At 39.8% G+C, this 17,713-nt stretch overlaps 1 long non-coding RNA gene across 1 annotated transcript; it reads left to right on the top strand.

The window, feature by feature from the left end:
• Positions 1-250: 250 nt before the first annotated feature.
• On the top strand, positions 251-1,061 carry LOC137012415 (uncharacterized). Its single transcript, XR_010893566.1, has 3 exons — positions 251-555; positions 701-824; positions 964-1,061. It is a non-coding gene; the product is annotated as an uncharacterized lncRNA (long non-coding RNA).
• Positions 1,062-17,713: the final 16,652 nt, after the last annotated feature.

Below are 17,713 nucleotides of genomic sequence, written 5' to 3'. Positions count from 1 at the left end.
CATGGATAAAGGCAGGGTTCGAATTACGGGGGAGCTAAGGGGAGCTCGGCTCCCCTGAAAAGGACCTGGGCTCCCCTGAAAGCCTACTTTGAGACATTTAGGGGGAGCTCTAAAACGCTGTCCATTTTTTGTGTCACATATAGATTTTGATTTTCTGTACATTAAGGTTCCTGAAATAAATGATGATATTAAAAATGTGTCAATGTTGTGTGTTTTTTCGCTCATTACATTACTATTTCTGAACACTATTTTCCGCTGTGTCTCCTGCTGTGACCATCCATGCGTGGCGGCGCTGCACTGAAATTACTACGTTTACGTCACCACTTGAACTTCTCACTGAGTTGGTATTTGAATGTTAGCTTAACTTCAAGTTCAAAACCTACCTTATTCGTTTTGAACACTCTGTGGATACTAATAAGAATGTCAAAAAGAAAGCAGCCAAACCTCAGTTAATTAGGATTTACAAAAACGAAGAGAAGTGATGACAGCGCACCAGCTACAACTAGCTTGCCGGTGATACCGCCGCCGCCGATAAAAGTTGCTGCTAGTACTTCGGTAAAGTTGGTTTTATATTCGCACATTCGGACTTCTGATAAATTCAGACTTTCCAATAAATGTGCAATAAATTAATGTTTGCGCATTTTAAGCAGCGACATGATATTGACAACCAACGATTGTCAACTTACAACATTTTTCACAGTCGACCTTCACCTGTCAACCTGCAGCGGACCAGGCGATCATGCAACACCTTTCAACATCCTGGGTTACAGGACGGAAAGCAAAGACAGAAGACCCCAGGCCTCTGTGGTCACTTCTGATTTAAGGTAAGAATCATGGAATTACTTACTTGATCTGTGCGTTTGTGAGGATTGGCCCTAATTCTATTTAATATTGATGTATTTTTTTATGATTGTTATGTGAGTTATTCTGTTTTTTTTTTTTATCATGATTTGCATGATGTAGGCTCCCCCGAAAGCCACTTTGTAATTCGAACCCTGGATAAAGGTAGCCTATTTTTGCCATCCGACGAACCAATAACATGAAATCAATACGGAGATCACAGAAACTAATAGCAGAGTTGGGGTAAGAATCTAAATGTATTTTAGTTGTTCTCGATTGCTAAAACATTATAAGTGATTCAGTTGGTCCAGTTTCCCAAACCATTCGTTCAATTATCAAAACAAAGACACATTTCTCAAAACATTTAACAATGACAATATTAGGTAGCAAAACTGATGACAGACCAGTCAAAATCTGAGAGAGAGCTGAAAGAATAATTTACAGAGGTTTTAAACTTAAAACAGTACCATGTAGGCTACTTTAGATGAGGGAAATTGCACGTTGTACACCCTTCAATGTTGTTATTGTCAACTTTCTTTGTAACCATTTGTTATATGTGTAACGTTACTGTATTTTTTGCAGCGATGAGAAATTATTGCCTAGGGATATAGTCTTGAGTCAGAAGACCAATACACTGCTATAGTACTGTATACTGTAATTAAATTTAGCCAAATGTGCAGAGGATGCTGAATTTACTTTTACTGCAATTGACAGTATACTGTATTTTGGTGCTTACCAAGTTCATACTTATTTTTCTCATGCTTTTCATCTACTGCAAGATCAATTTATAATAGTAAAATGAAAAAGAGGTATTTTTGTTACAGTGTTATATGAATTGATCTCACTAGTGTTCACTGGGCAGTGCAGTAGTCTGTGTATTTGTTATGTTTTGTGTGTCATCTGATGCTAAAGTTTGATTTTGTCAGACAAGAATAGGTTTTTCACTAGAACATTTTATTTTGACCTGGACGTTTGAGGTTTGTGCAAGTTGGTGTATAGTTTTGATATTGTATTTTGCTGTGAGAAAATGTTGAATTGTTTCATGAATTGTGCATTAGCAATCAAGAAAAACAATAGAGACTGAAAAGTTTGAAGGACAAATTTATGTTGGCTTGTCATAAACCCAACTTCAAGTCTTGTTTAAAAAATGTAAGAACTTTGGTCAGTTAGGCCAGAATGTAGATGTTCTGGATGATTGCTAAAGTGTTGCTAGGTGGTTGCTAGGAGATTCTGGGTGGTTGCTAGGCTCTTGCTATGCAGTTGCTGGGGTGTTGCTAGAGTATGTGGTTGATAGGGTGTTCTGGGTGAACACACACAGACATTCCCACCTCTGTTAATAACACAAACTCAAAAATTGTTCTGTTGCTCTTGCACTAAAATGTGATTTATACCATTGAAGTAGCCTGTGTAATATTGATAAAACTGCTCTCCTTTAGTGATACAAGTTCAGACTCATTTAGAAGTTTTTCATATAGTTTATTTACTTGGTGCCAAGATGGATATTGAAATTTTGTTATTTATTAATTTTAAACAGTATATAGATACTTTCTGGTAATGCAATGTTTGTGAACACAATTGTGTATGTAAGGCTATAAATCTCCAAAAACTATGCATGAGCGCTTGCTTTGGTATTGCCACCCCTCATAGACCTCATGCCACCCCTTTGCCACCCTATAAATAATATTCTAGATTCGCTCCTTTGGATAAATCGCAATATAAGGGGGCGCCAAAAAAAAATCTTGCCTAGGGCGCCAAAGAGGCTAGGGCCGGCACTGCCTTAAACATTTGTTTTTTGGGGTCGACATCTTATAAAAACTTATTTCTGGGTTGTTTAGTTTGTTAGCTGTACACCTTGTCACACAGCAGCTTTTAGAAATTGTTCTATTTTTTGTAATAAGTCAGAAAAGACAAGGAGGCAGCCTCACGCAATACAAAGTGGGCGTGGTTTTCAGATTATGACGCGTGTCGCTCTGTCTCTATGGCACTGGTTTGACGTGGGGGTGGAGTCAAGAAACGGGGGCACGCCCCCGCGAAATGCATTGGAGGGGAATGTAATCGGCGACAGGTGAAATAATTCTTTGACATGGTTAAAAATAATGAATGGTTTGTTTTTGTTGGTTTGTTTAGCATATGTTGTCGCAGATTACGACCCCCTCCAATGCATTTCTTATAGTAGGTAATATGACCCGTTGCGCTCTGTCTCACTGCCTGTATCCACTTTTGTGTCCTTAAACATTTGTTTTTTTGGGGTCGACAGGTTATAGTTTTAGTTTTAGTAGGCAGTGCCATGCCACGCCGCATTGCTGCAGTAATTCAGGCAAAAGGAGCCCAAGTATTGAGTGCTGTACATGCTCATACTTTTCATATTCATACTTTCAGTTGGCCAAGATTTCTAAAAATCCTTTTCTTTTTATTTGACTCCAGCTGTCTTAAGTAATATTCTAATTTTCTGAGATGCTGAATTTGGGATTTTCCTTAGTTGTCAGTTATAATCATCAAAATTAAAAGAAATAAACATCTGAAATATATCAGTCTGTGTGTAATGAATAATATACCAGTTTCACTTTTTGAATGGAATTAGTGAAATAAATCAACTTTTTGATGATATTCTTCTGTACCATTCTCTCACACACACACACACACACACATATATATATATATATATATATATATATATATATATATATATATATATATATATATATATATATATATATATAATATGAATAAAAAAAAAATCATTAATTCATATCACCTCGAATGGCATCATTTCCGTTTCCTGTCTAAGCTCTCTCTTATATGTTGTTGGTTCATTAATATTCAGTGTATTATTAGCATGCTAGGCAGAAATGCAAATTTAAAAAGTACTAGTACCTATTAAGTTCAGGATATCTTTGGTCTAAAAAGTTACTAGTAACTAAAAAATAAGAACTAGTTCTATTTTTTCTTAACAAATTAAGTATAACTAAATATTATACACTAAATATTAAAATAAGTACTATAGTATCTAATAAATAAGAACTAGTATCTGATGAACAAGTAATAGTATCTTTAAAAAGGCACTAGTACCTAAAGAATAAGCACTAGTATCTAAAGAATAGGCACTAGTAGCATGAAAATAGATATTAGTAAGTTTTAAGGATTAAATGTTAAAAATGGCTTGCCATATACATTGCAAGCAATGTGAATATTGAAAAAAGCAAACAATGAATGCTCACAATATAATCAACATTATAATAGACTTCTAGATTCATTGTAATGTTAAGAATCAAGATATTTTTTGCTTTAGTCCAAGTGAAATTACTTTTTATAGTGCATGTAAACACACAAATAAAGTAATTTCTGGGTTACTATAGTAAATATTTCTCTTTATAACAGACATACATTTTAAAATGTTTATTTAGAGTGTGCCTTTAAGAATTATTACAAACTTGGTCACAGAGCAGAACTCAAATTGAAACTATTTAAATAATCTATTTCAAGTAAGATCTACTGAATAGAAAATGTCTGTCTATCTGTCACTGCATGTGAAACTTACATAAAGCCTGACAAGATTATATTGATAAATAGGTTTATAGTGCATTTTCATCACATTTTACATTATTGGGCTGTTTCACAGACAAGGCTTTAAGCCTAGTCCCTGACTAAAATGTATGTTTGAGCTGTTTTAAACTGAAAGCAACTTGCACTGACATATTGTATGTCAATGCCATTCTTTTGTGTTTTTTTCTAAGGCATGTTTATGAAAGCTACTTAAATGTCCTAATTTAACTAAATTACTCATTGCTTAATCTAAGCCCTGTCTGTAAAACCAGGCCTAGTAAATAATCTGAACTTAATTACTTTTGGATGGACATAAAGATTTTAGAGGCCTGAAATCATGGTTTCATTCATATTGTGTAGGCTATTATACAAACATATCTTAAATGTCTAATAAAAATATACATATATTAATATATTAATCAAATATATTAATTATATACATATATTAATCTAATATAAATATACAAATATTACAATAATATAAAAGTATACCTTAAGAAAGAAACAAACAAATATCCTGTATAAGTGGACAGCTATTGGAAAAAAATAAGATGCAAAGTGAGCCAGACTTGATACTAATAGTGTAAAGTCTGGCAATATGAGAGTAACTAAACTATGTTATAGATTACACACACTAACTTGTTCCTCACTTCAGACTGACGGCATAGCTTCACACCAAAATAAATAGAAAGAGACAGCAGATTTTTCTAAATTGCCTGATTAACACACTGGAACACTAGCTGATCAATACTCAAGTGTCCGTCAGAAGAACATTGTTTAGAAAATTCAACCCTGGATGGAATCCAAATGAGTACATGCTTCTTAATGTTTTTAAGATCCATTTATCTTATTAATCTTTCTATCTGTCTTTACATTCATCATTACACTTTGTCTGGATGATGAATTTAGTGCCAGTCCCCTCTTTCGACTTCTTTATTCTTATAGTACCTTCAGTCGTTTACTACATTTCAGGACATGATTCCTTCCTTATAAAGGAATAATTTATGACAGTTTTATTTTTCCCATAACCATGACTTATGTTTCTTCATTACTAAATCGCTATCTTTCACTATTTGAAATGAATGTATTTCTTTTTTTATTTATTCATTGTCAAATGAAAACAATATTGAGATAGAGTTAAGTGCATATTCTCTGATGGATATTCTTGCTTTGTGGTCTTAGTATAAAAGATTAATATAATGAGGAGGTATAAAACTGATGATGAATGTATGAACCTTTGCTGATATACAAACATATAAACCAGTTAAGCTCCTTAGATCACACAAAAATGTGTTAGAAAACCACTTTAGCCATTTCAGCAATAAAGTGCTGGCAGAAGCCCAGTGAAGATACTGAGGAAGTGAATGGTTTCCTGTGATGACTGTGAATGTCTGTCAGCATTTTATCACGACTCTGAAATTTTATCTGACTGAGTCATGCAGGATTTGTAGTTAGTGTTTAATGTGTGTCTTCAGCATAGCATGAGTTGAACATTTCAAGTTAGCTTTGGCAGAGATCTTCATGTTGAGTGTCAGTTGATTTTGAATTGATGAAATAGATGTTTTGTTTTAGCTTACAATATGAATAAAGCCAAAAAATGTGCAAATACATTTTATCAGCTGTACAGCAGAGGGTATAGTGTCAGCCTTGAAGAACAGCATCTTGGATACTGTTGAGTTTATTGTTTTTCAGTTAAATCTATAATGAAGCAAAATGACTGGATATGAATCAATGGCAATCATGGCAAAAGTATGAGCTGTACTTTCCCGTCACTAGTAAACTACATATCATTTTAGGGATTAGTAAAATGTGAATTGAGATGCAGCCAGAATGTCAACATTAGGTGGTATTTGTTTAAATGAGCTGTTCTCTATATATAGATCTGGGCAAGTTGGAAAAACAAATTGTGTGATAAATTTATTTTGCAATCAAAGAAAATAAAATAAATAAAAACAAATATAAAACAACAACAAAAAAATAATTAACAAAAAATGTCTTGGTAACTGTTTTTACCTCTGTTCCCTGATGGAGGGAATGAGGCGTTGTGTCGAGATTGACACTAGGGGTCACTCTTGGTAGCTCCCAAACTCTTCTGAAATATTCAGAAAAGGCCAATGAGAATTGGCGAGTAGAATTTGCATGCCAGCCACTTCCTTGGACATACGAGGCTGGCGTGCTCCACTCATTCAGGTTTGTTCTGAGAAGCAGAGATAGCATCTCGCCCATTTCAGCAGGCAGTTCAGAGCTGTGGCAAGAGGGACACAATGTCACGATGTCACGAATGCCACAGCACCATGCCCATCTCAGGACACAAGCCTAAAGTCAGTGCTGAAGCTGTAGTATGACCCAGGGAAAGAGGAAACTTTTTTGGTGACCATGAAAGTGCAGTCGGCCTTCTGGTGAAAGAAGTAGAAGTAGAAGTGTAGAAGCATAAATGCACCACAATCACACACTCCACCTGTGGAACCTCCAAGTAGATGTCTGCATCCCAATAAGATTTCTTGCGGCGCAGGATTAAATTTTGAATGAAAGACGGTAGTGGTCAGTAACTCTGGTGTACTTTGGGTGCAGCGGGTGGCCTGACAATAATCCAGCCGCTCCCGATATCCTTTGACAACAGCGCATCCATGCTTGAACTTGAAGTGAACAAAACTTTCTGCAGTGTTGGCCTTCACACAGTTCTCAGTTCCCCGCCCTGAGCAACCTGCCAAGATATGTTCTCACAGCCAAGAGTGCACCTTCAGAGAGAACATTCAGACTTTGTGGTTGGATTTTGGAGGAGAGACTTTTGGTAGGCTACTAAAACCGTTGTCAGTCAGTGACATTCTCTTATGTAACAAAAAGATTTCATTTGCAGTAAGCCAACAGTTTTAGTTTATTCGTATTTTTGGCTTAGCCTATAGTTTAGATAGCGGGTGAACACAGAGTGAATTGTAAGCAAGAGCGAGTGGGTGTGGAATAGAACATTGTGGGAGCGGGCGGGACGAAAAACAGTCCAGTGCAGACCTCTGCCTCCAAGTACCCCTGCAATTCCCCACCATTGAGGGTAGTAAGGGAGGAGGAGCCAGCGAAGCCTGTTCTGGCAGAAAGTTGCCTTCCATGACTTTGTGATCTCCTCATGCACTTCTGGGAAGAAAGGAACCAGGGCAGAGTCCGGCTGTGCATTGTGTTCTGACCCAAAAAAACAATCAGCCAACCATGAGCCTGATGCTCGCCAACTTGGTGTCAGCCTCAGACTGGGCCATCAGATTCAAGGATGGAAGCCCAGGCAAGTCCTCCGCTTCAGATGAGTCGCCCACCCTCCGATGCTGTGACTGACAACTCATCATCCTCTCGAGCCCTGAATGACAAATTAAGTTCACACTTGGTTGAACCGCCTAAACCCGTGCTGAGGAACGGGAGGCCTGTGAGGACTCACCCGGCGGAAGCTCTCCCATTGTAACCCCCAGATCGCCCTGAGAGCATGAGCCATCTACAAATTCTGTCTCAGCATGAGCATGGCCCAGGCATTCAAGACAGCAACTGTGGCCATCTGAGGGAGAGAGAAATCGGCCTCACCCAGAAGGACACGGACAGAAATACATCTAATGCACTCACTGAGAGAGACCGTTGAATGTGCTAGTGAATCCACCAATGTAGTTTCCTTTTGAGGTGAATGGAAAATCACTTCTCATTATCTTCGACTCCAAAGAACAAAGCTGACTGAGTGGAGCACACCAGTCTCCTTTTGGCTGGCATGCAAAGTCCACTCGCCAATTCTTTTTCGCCTTTTCTGAATACATCAGCGGTGTTTGAGTCTTCTAAGAGCGACCCCTAGTGTCAGTCTTCACACAATGTCAAAGTGACTGACAGATAGGAAGATGTTAATAATAAAGAGTCAATAATTCTGGGGTTTATGAAATATATATGTATATATTATAACTTGTTGTATTTATTCTTAAGTTATAAAGAACTAATTATGTAATAAACAATTAAATTTTACATAATTCTATAATATTAAAAATGCATTTAACAGTGCACAGACATTGAATCTGATCTCTATGGAATTACATTTGATCCAAAAATAATGAACGTAACTTTTCAAAAAAAAAAAAAAAAAACTAATAAAAATATAAATTGAAACTGAGTAAAATGTCTTTGAAACTTAAAAAAATAAATCGCAGGCAAAATGTTTGACTTTGTTTTTAATACACTGCATCTTTTGCTAACAGTTTATTTTCTTTCTTTCACTGATCTTTACTTACAAAAGCATTTCCAGAGTTTTCTTTTATGCTTCTTAAGTTTTCGTTTACGATCCCAGAGTTTTCATCGTCTTTCTAAGCACAAATCTCTCGCGGGGGCGGGGCCAGCAGTGGTGTGTTCTCATTGGCTACTGAGTTTTTGATTGACAGCTTCTACTTGACCTGGAAGTGAAGACGTCAGCATTGTGTTTACAATTACATGTGTGGAGGTGAGCGTCTGTAAGCGGCTTCTTATTTCATTTAAAGATATGAGTTTTGTTTTTGAATTTTATCTGCGGCTTCTACTTTGTCAACAAACTTTTAGGAGCGTGCGAGATCAAACGCGAGAGAAAATGAATGTCTTGAGGTTTAATTGTACATTAAAGGTTATAATACTGAAAATATTGCATAATGGCCAATGTTTTCGGAGAATATTTGATTATTTCTGATGATTCTTCTCTATTGTTGGGTCTAATTAGGTTGTGCTGTTGCAATTTAAAGAGACTACATGTATATATTAAGAATTAAGATATTTGCATAATATCAGGTGTCTGAAGATCAAGATCCCAGTCAGTCAAATAAGATTCTTGTCTGATGGGGACAGTGGATCTCTGGGGCTACATCAGAATTTTGTTAATGGAAAAGTTGCTCCACTCCCTGGAAAATAAGAAATCAGATTATTATAATCTATTGTATTATTATTATTATGTATTATAATCTAACAATACAAACTGCTTTGAATTCCCACATAACAAATTATGCAAAATATTTATTTCAAACAAATTACATATCATTTCAGCCATAATTACTTTCATGTATTAGGTTTTGCATTTGGCCATACAGTACTGTGCAAAAGTCTAAGCTTTGTTGTTTTAGCAATGTTTTAATGACCACCCATGCTTATTTTTTGGTCTTTATTACAATGCAAACAGAAAATACAGGAAATATGCACACAAAAAAATCAGAACAAAATGGATTCTATAAGCAAAAATCAGTATTTAACGTGACCTCCTAGAGAAACTTCTGATCAGAATTTGAAAGTTTTCTTGGCCTTCCAGTCATTTTCCATTCCATTTAGGTTTGAGAGAGCCAGGTTCTCACTACTACTCAAGTGTAAGGAGAGGTTACTAAATACTTGCCACTTTAGCCTGTAGAAGTATTTTTTTTTTTCTGTTTTTTTAATAATGCTTACAAATTTAAAGTTTTTCCTGGTCATATTCTAATAAGAAGTCTGAAAAAAATTATATGGTCACTACCATTGCTAAAATAACATCTAATGGTGTCCTAAGACTTTTGCACAGTACTTTATATGTATTATTATTAAAGACTACCTTTTCCCCTTTAAATATGATCTAATCCAAGGCTGTAAGTACAGTACATAACCAGATCCTGTAATGATTGGGTTAAATCAAGACAACACTGCTGTATAAAGTGGGCTCTAAATGAGCTCTAAAATACCTCTCCATCTGAAAAAGCAAGTAATGTTACTTATATTACTTTATACGTAAAAATACTGACTTACCGCGAGTATCCAGATAACGACGATGATTGATGATAATGATGATTATATCATTCGTCTGTGCTAGGCCTAAGAAATCATCTCCCTTTAGTAGCAGCAGCTACAGATAAAATAATAAAAACACCTATCTTTACACCACTAAAAATGGAATAAGTAGCCGCTTACAGACGCTCACCTCCACACATGTAATTGTAAACACAACGCTGACGTCTTCACTTCCAGGTCAAGTAGAAGCTGTCAATCAAAAACTCAGTAGCCAATGAGAACACAACACTGCTGTCCCCGCCCCCGCGAGAGATTTGTGCCAGAAAGACGAACGAAAACTCTGGGATCCTAAACGAAAACTTCAGAAACATAAATGAAAACTCTGGAAATGCTTTTCTAAGTAAAGATCAGTGAAAGAAAGAAAAGAAACTGTTTAGCAAAACATGCAGTGTATTAAAAACAAAGTCAAACATTTTGCCTGCGATTTATTTTTTTAAGTTTCAAAGACATTTTATTCAGTTTCAATTTATATTTTTATTCGTTTTTTTGAAAAGTTACGCTCATTATTTTTGGATCAAATGTAATTCCATATTGGTGCAAGTCGATTTGCATAGGCCGTCTGCTGGAAGCTACTTATTCTACACCCATAAGACCTTTGTTCATCTTCGGAACACAAATTAAGATATTGTTGATGAAATCTGATGGCTTGGTGAGGCTTCTATTGCGAGCAAAGCCATTCAAACTCTCAAGGTCCATAAAGGTACTAAAAATATATTTTAAACAGTTCATGTAAGTTCAGTTGTTCTATCTTAATATTATAAAGCGACAAGAATACTTTTTTTGCACCAAAATAAACTAAATAATGACTTTTCAACAATATCTATATGGGCCAATTTCAAAACACTGCTTCATGAAGCTTCTGAGCTTTATGAATCTTTTGTTTCTAATTAATGATTCGGATCTGCTAATGGCTAAACTGGCTAAACTGCTGAAATCACGTGACTTTGGCACTCCGATTCACTGATTCAATTCGTAAAGCTCCGAAGCAGTGTTTTGAAATCGGGATGAACCAAAGTCTTACGGCTGTAGAACGACATGGGGGTGAGTAATAAATTACATTATTTTAATTTTTGGGTGAACTAACCCTTCAATACTAACTCTTGCCAGTAGCCAGATTAGATCAAATTAAATGCTGTGTAGAATTTGTATACTATATTTATTACGGTATGTAGGTCGAGAGATGAGGCAGATATGGATTTCCACAATACTAGACACTTTACTTCAAATAACACAGGCAGGTTACACCAAACATACACAAAGCTAAACAGAGAACGGACAAGGAGTGCAGGGAGTGAGTGCATTATAAAGGGAGTGCAGATGATAGAGTCCAGGTGCAGGTGATCCGTGATGATGAGGAGCTGACGAGGGAAGTGAGTGCAGTTGTGGAGAACAAGAGGATCTTGGGAAATGGAGTCCAGGGGAACAAGGGATCCGTGACAATATTGACTTGGGAAGATTTATTACAGGTCTTTGTCACTATCAAGTTCTATCCTATTTCATCTAGAAGGCTTTTTTATAGTATAAGGTGTTATCAACTTTCACTAACCAAATGCTGTGCGTTTTTGCACAACAAAACTGTTTTGCAAAATGTTTGTTTTAAAAAGGTGTGGCTCTAATTTTTACTTGTTATTGTGTCGCTGAATGATAGCAGCATTTTTGTAGATGGTTACAACCCAAGGGTGTTATTTTTATATGTACAATATGTAATATTTACATATTTACATCTAGATATTTACTAAACTTAAGCAGTCAAAACACTATCCATTGCAATTAATTTTTGAGAAAAAAAAACTTTTTATTTATATGTCTTTTATTATGAAGTAAATATTTTCTTCATATCAGATATTAAGAAAGTTGACATTAAGGGTTAGTTCACATCATCCGTAAGACCTTCGTTCATCTTCGGAACACAAATTAAGATATTTTTTATGAAGTCTGAGAGGCTTCTGTATCTGTATCTGAAAAGACATCATTAAAGTACTCCATGTGACTCCAGTGGCTTAAACAATTTTATGAAAAAAAAAAAAAAAAACATAATTTACCACTTTATTTACACAATAATATTATCCAAAGCGTGTTCTTGCAACAATGCCAGCTCTCACGTGAACACAACACACATGCGTCATGATGCTCTTGTGAAAACTCACACATGTGTGTTGAGTTAACGTGCAAGTCAGTAGATCAAAATTTTTATAATTAAAATGGTAAATTATTATTATTATTTTATGTTCTTGCGCAAACAAAGCACTCACGTCACTTTATAAAACTGAGTTTACGACACTGGAGTCACATGGAGTACTTTAATCATGTCTTTTTTCCACCTTTCTGGTAGTTGCATTGGATCTCTATGGAGAGATAGAAACCTCTCAGACTTAATAAAAAAGATCTTAATTTGTGTTCCGAAGATGAACGAAGGTCTTACGGATGTGGAACAACACAAGGGTAAATAGTAAATGACAGAATTTTCACTCTTGGGTGAACTAACCCTGTAATATAACTTAAAGTTAAATTATGATAAATTATGATTAAATTAAATTATGATAAAATAATATAATAAAAACAATATAATACCATAAAAACAAATTATAATATTATAATATTGTTATAATAACAAATTATTATATTATATTATATTATATTATATTATATTATATTATATTATATTATATTATATTATATTATATTATATTATATTATATTATATTATATTATATTATATCATATTAATCACAGTGTTTCCAAATACATCATAATTTCTGAGTATTTAAGAATATGTTCTGTGCAGTCCTAGACATTGATTGTATTTATCCGCTCCATCTTCACTGTGCATCCACCCCGGGGAGAGGCTGATGAAAGGGCTATGCTGTGAGAAGGGGCATTATCAGTGAGTCTACTATGTCTGTGTCTAGTATCTACACCTGTCACTGATGGAGCTTATGGCATAAAAGCATCAGTGTAAGTGCCTGGACAGTCAGCACAGTGATGAACTGAAATGTGTGCGTGGATCAGGATTAGATGAAAACTGATTCATTAACAGAAAAAAATATGTTAATTCAAATTTAAAAATATAATGGAAAGGTTTATTGTCACAGACACATCAGGTTCCACCTCACTCCCTTACCCAGGCACTCAATCACCAGCCTACTAATCACCGCCACCACCATCATCACCACCAGCACTTAAGCTCCACACTCACACACACTCACTGACCAGTCTCGTTTGCACTACAGCCATTTGTATGCTTACCTCAAGGACTCCAAATACTATACTTACCTGCCTCCATCGTCTCCAATGTTTCCATCGTCTCCAACGTTCCTCGTGTTCCTACCTGTCTGTGTGTGTGAGTGTTCCAGTCATCCGTCTCCAGCATCTCCTTCCATCGTCATCTGCAACACTACAAAAGGACAGTATTATTTCTCATTCTTCTCCAAGACCATCATACTCACCATTCACTCACCTGTTGCTCTGCTAATCACCTCAATAAAACATCTATACTGCTATTATCTCTGCCTCCGGTGTCTCTGTTGTAACAAAAGACCGGACCATACCAGCAATACATCAGCATGAGCCTCACCGATCCATTCCAAGAGCTCATGGACGCTTTGCGCCGAGCACTCACCCCACAAACACCATCATCGTCACCATCCACCGCTGCTGCTTCCGCATCCACCGTCTCCGCTCCTTCTCCTGTGTTTACCGCCAGTCCCATGGCCAAATCAGCAACCTACTCAGGATCAGCGAAGGATTGCAGCGGATTCCTCCTTCAATGTGAGTTGGTCCTGGAGATGCAGCCGCACCTCTACCCCACTGACACGGCTAAAATCGCGTTCATAATCTCCCAACTGCAAGGTAAGGCCCTTCAATGGGTGGATTCCTTCTGGACTCAAAAAGGCTCAGTTGTAAAATCTTACTCTGTATTCGTCTCTCACTTCCGGGAGGTCTTCAGAGAGCCGTTGGCTGATTCTTCAACTGGTGAGAAACTGTATAATCTGAAACAGGGAAATAAGACCGTTTACGATTATGCCTTGCAGTTCAGAACGCTAGCCGCCACCAGCGGATGGACTGAACAAACCCTCATCACCACCTTTGTCAGGGATTGGAGCCTAATGTGTGGTTGCATCTCGCTGCATACGAGGACTCCCTAGGATTTGAACACTTCATTTAACTTGCCATCCGCGTGGGTTCTCGTATGCAGTCGTGTCTCCTTGAGCACCAGGGCCAGCCACTCTCCATCACCCTCCTCCATCGGTCCGAACCCGTCAGCTCTCCAGAACCAGCAAGTGAACCCATGCAAGTTGACAATTCCCGTCTGACATCTGCTGAAAGACAGAGAAGGCTGACCCTGAATCTGTGCTTATACTGTGGATCTCCGGGGCATGTAATCTCCACATGCCTAACTCGTCCTCCTCGGCCCGTGGTGAGTGCCATCATTCCCTCCATTCAAAAGATGAAACCACTCAATACTATTGTAAACCTTACTGCTGCTAATACCTCTGTTCCAGTGGTGGCGCTCCTCGATTCAGGGTCAGCAGGAAATTTCATCTCCTTCACCCTCTGTCGACACCTCAAGCTCAAGACCTCGCCTTCTCCGATTAACTACCAGGTCCACTCTATCACGGGCAAACCCCTGAGCCGTAAGCTGATCCGTTGATGTGTGGGACCTCTTCAACTACACGTGGGAATACTTCACACGGAGAACATCCATCTGCTGGTTCTGGAGGAGTCCACCGCTGACGTGGTTCTAGGGCGCCCATGGTTAGAACTACACAGCCCCACCATCTCATGGTGCACGGGCGAATTCCTTAAGTGGGGCGACCACTGTTTCTCCAACTGCTTTCCAGTACTTCCTGTTCCAAGATCTCCTCTCTCCAAGAATATCTCCATCTATGCCACTTCCATCGAAAGTCCTGTTGAAAAGCGTTCTGTGGATATTCCCTCTGACTACGACCACTTCAGTGACGTCTTCTGCCTGCAACGCGCCTCCAAGCTACCTCCTCACCGGCCATGGGACTGTGCCATCGATCTGTTACCGGGTGAGCCAGTGCCTAAGGGACGCATCTACCCCTTATCAGTACCGGAGGAGAAGGCCATGGAGGAATACATCAAAGAGGCCCTTAACCAAGGATACATCCGTCCGTCTACTTCCCCTGCTGCTTCAAGCTTTTTCTTCATGGCAAAGAAGGACAGAGGCTTGCGGCCCTGCATAGACTATCGATCACTGAACAAAATAACTGTCAAGTTCCGGTATCCACTTCCCCTCGTCCCAGCGGCCCTGGAACATCTCCGTGGTGCCACTGTGTTCACCAAACTGGACCTCCGCAGTGCGTATAACCTCATCCGGATACGCGAGGGGGACGAGTGGAAGACCGCCTTCGTCACGCCCACCGGCCATTTTGAATACCTTGTGATGCCGTATGGCTTGGTCAACGCCCCCTCCGTATTCCAGGATTTCATCCACGAGGTGCTCCGGGAGTTTCTCCATAAGTTCGTTCTGGTGTATATAGACGACATCCTCATCTACTCCCGGAGCTTGGCCGAACATCGCCACCACGTTGCGGAGGTCCTCCAACGCTTACGGCAATTCCATCTGTTTCTCAAAGCTGAGAAGTGCTCTTTCCATCAGCCCTCAGTCCACTTCCTGGGATATGTGATTGATCACAGTGGCATCCGGATGGACGAGGGGAAAGTCTCAGCTATCCAAAACTGGCCAACTCCAACCACCATAAAGGAACTCCAGCGCTTTCTCAGATTCTCCAATTTCTATCGCCACTTCATTAAAAACTACAGTACCATTGTCAGCCCACTCACCAATCTGTTACGGAAGCAGCCCAAGTCTCTGTCCTGGTCCCAGCCTGCTACCAACGCCTTTGAGACCCTCAAGAAAGCCTTCACCACCGCTCCCTTCCTCGTGGAGGTGGACGCCTCCACCACCAGAGTGGGAGCGGTCCTATCGCAGCAGCAGGGGACACCAAGTAGACTCCACCCATGTGCCTTCTTCTCCCGCAAGCTCAACCCGGCGGAGGTCAACTATGACATCGGTGACCGTGAGCTCCTGGCATTCAAGCTTGCCCTGGAAGAATGGAGGCATTGGTTGGAGGGGGCCAATCATCCTTTCCAAGTTCTCACAGATCATAAAAACCTTGAGTATTTGAAAGCTGCTAAAAGACTCAACCCTCGCCAAGCTCGCTGGGCCATGTTCTTTTCACGATTCAATTTCTCCATATCCTATCGTCCAGGTTCAAAGAATATTAAGGCGGACACCTTGTCCCGTCTCCATGCTCCGGAGGAAAGAAGCAAAACTCCGGAAACTATCCTGCCTGAGTCTATCTTCATGAGCCCCATCCAGTGGTCGGAAGAGACCTTACCCTCCTCCAATGCCTCCTCACGTACTCCGCCGGGTTGCCCCCAGGGCTTGCAGTACATCACACGGACACGACGCACTCCACTACTGCACTCCGTTCACTCTTCACTTGGCACTGGTCACCCGGGGCTCAATGAGACCCTCTCGCTGCTTAAACAGCGCTTCTGGTGGCCCAACATGGCCAACGATGTCAGGAGGTATGTGCAGGGCTGCAGGGAGTGTGCCATCTCCAAGAGCCCACGCCATCTTCACAGCGGCAAGCTCTATCCTCTGCCCGTTCCTGAGAGACCCTGGTCACACCTGGGGGTGGATTTCGTCATGGATCTCCCAGAGTCTAATGGTCACACTTGCATCCTGGTAGTTGTAGACCGCTTCTCCAAAGCCTGCCATCTGATCCCCCTGGAAGGTCTACCTACCGCCATGACAACTGCAGAATTAATGTTCTACCATGTCTTTCGTCATTATGGGATCCCCGAAGACATAGTCTCTTACAGAGGGCCCCAATTTATCTCCCGAGTCTGGAAGGCGTTCTTCTCCCTCCTGGGTGTGACCGTCAGCCTGTCGTCCCGTTACCATCCTCAGTCGAACGGGCAGACGGAACGGAAGATCCAGGAGATCGGTCGCTTCCTGCGTAGCTTCTGTCACGGCCACCAGGACTCCTGGAACCAGTACCTGGGTTGGGCCGAGTAGGCGCAAAACTCCCTCCGACAAGCCACAACTGAACTAACACCCTTCCAGTGCATACTCGGCTACCAACCCCCACAGTTCCCCTGGGACGGGGAACCCTCCAACGTTCCGGCAGTCGACTACTGGTTCCGGGAGAGCAAGAGGGTATGGGACTCACACGCGCACCACCAACTGCAGAGGGCCCTGCACAGACGCAGGATGACAGCCGACCTTTGGCTCTCCAACTGGGGCAGAAGGTCTGGCTGTCCACCAGAGACATCAGGATGCGTCTGCCCTGCAAGAAGCTGAGTCCCCGCTTCATTGGCCCATTCACCATCCTTTGACAGATCAACCCTGTCACATATCGTCTTCAACTCCCTGCACAATACAAGAGAATTCATCCCACCTTTCACGTCTCACTGTTAAAGCCTCACCACCCTTCTGTTCTTCTCTCCACAGAACCTGACGTGGCAGCCGTTGGGCCCCCCCTTCCACTCATCCTGGATGATGGTACTGCCT

The sequence above is a fragment of the Chanodichthys erythropterus genome, chromosome 22, assembly GCF_024489055.1.
Source record: "Chanodichthys erythropterus isolate Z2021 chromosome 22, ASM2448905v1, whole genome shotgun sequence".
NCBI lineage: Eukaryota > Metazoa > Chordata > Actinopteri > Cypriniformes > Xenocyprididae > Chanodichthys > Chanodichthys erythropterus.
This window is presented reverse-complemented; position numbering and strand designations above follow the sequence as displayed.